We start from the raw sequence: 1,640 nt of genomic DNA on the forward strand, positions 1-1,640 counted from the left end.
GGCGAGGTGATTCATCCAGAATATTAACGACCTTAAATCCGTGAGTCACACCCTAATTTCACTCTGTTACCTCGACCCTCCAAGCAGCTGGGAATGATCTTCTGGTCCAGAGAAACTCGCGTTGTGGCCGCTCACCTCTCACATTAGCGTTACAATTGTTAACTGTTCTGGTAATCTTTAGGGCCCTGGAAACGGGCTCAAGGGTGTTGTTTATCGGCTAGGAAACCTTTACAAAAACCTCCTGTTATTGGTGTTGTTAAGTGAACCAAGCATTTCCATGTTTTGCTCATTAAGGGTGAAATAACAGTCCAGATTTGTACGTTTTGCTTTGCTTTTAATCAATAGTTTGCGCAGGGGTACAGCAACAGGCACAATTTTATAACGAGTAATTTATCATGAGTACATAGGATACACTTTCTTCCCTAAACAAGGCGATGACTACTATCTGTGGAAATTCTAAACCTCAAGAGCCCTTGAGGGTTTACAGATACTGCCTTCACATAAACCTTTCACAACTCAAGCCAAAAAATGTTCTCTCTCAGCTCCCTCATGAACCAGAAACACCTTCGAGCAAATCTCACTAGTAGCCAATTTAGTACTCCCAAATTTATTCTGTATGCTGTTCTTCCAATTTGATGAAATAATTTAATTAGAGCAGAGTAAGAATGAGGTCGTCCGCTTACCATGTTTTTGAGGTGACCCTTAGTGAGTCACCGTGGGGTAAGGGCAAATTTCCGGTTCTCTAGGAGAGAGACACCGGCCGATCCTCAAAGGCAAGTACAACTTTTCCAAATTAGAGAATCAGAGTTTTTGGATGGGCCCAGGTCAAGCATAGAAGTAGGAAACTCATCCAGTTTGAGGGTTGATGAAAGAAAGCTTAAATCCAATCCCATTTCAGTGAAGAAAAGAATTAACTCCCATCATCGTCTCAAAATTGATAAAATCCAACTCCTTTTGGGCTCACTCTGATCCGATGAGCTTGTCCATCGCCTGTAATCTCCTCTGCTCAGCTCTTCCAGTTCAGCTCCAGCTTTGCATTGACCCAGCTCATTCTGTCCAATCTGTATTTAAAGACTTATTCATCCCTCCTCCTTTTAAGGAGGGGTTATGGAAAATTACATCATCTTTTTTCCAGTAACTTCTCTGCTGTTTTGCACCTCAACCGGTTCAGACCGGTTTTCTCGGTACTTTCCAGAACTTGTTTTGTTCAAAGATGAGTCATCATGAGATGAGTTGTGTTTGAACCCTCTGACTCTTGTTCTCTTCTACTGCTCGAGGCATGTCCAGACTTGTTCTTAGGTGGGCATGCTCAGACATGTCTCTCTGTTACATGAGGCCTCATCAACTTTACCATTTCACAAGCAAAAGTGAATCACACAATCTTACATGAGATTATACAATGTTTTAAAGATTAACACTTCCATTAATTGATTATGTGTTGATTATTAGTAAAACCGTAAAACAGTTTAGTTACACGTTATCAAAACAGTAAAATTCTTTGGTTACATTATCATTTTCAGCTTGATTTAAAGCAGGAGTTCAGTCCTTCTGCTGCTGAGGAGAACTTTTGATCAGGCTTCATTTTTCTTAAAGCTGGTGGTCTGTTTGCATTATCATCACAGACACCTGGTTTATTGACA

The sequence above is a fragment of the Nematolebias whitei genome, chromosome 17 (assembly GCF_014905685.2).
Source record: "Nematolebias whitei isolate Nwh7 chromosome 17, NemWhi1, whole genome shotgun sequence".
Classification (NCBI taxonomy): domain Eukaryota; kingdom Metazoa; phylum Chordata; class Actinopteri; order Cyprinodontiformes; family Rivulidae; genus Nematolebias; species Nematolebias whitei.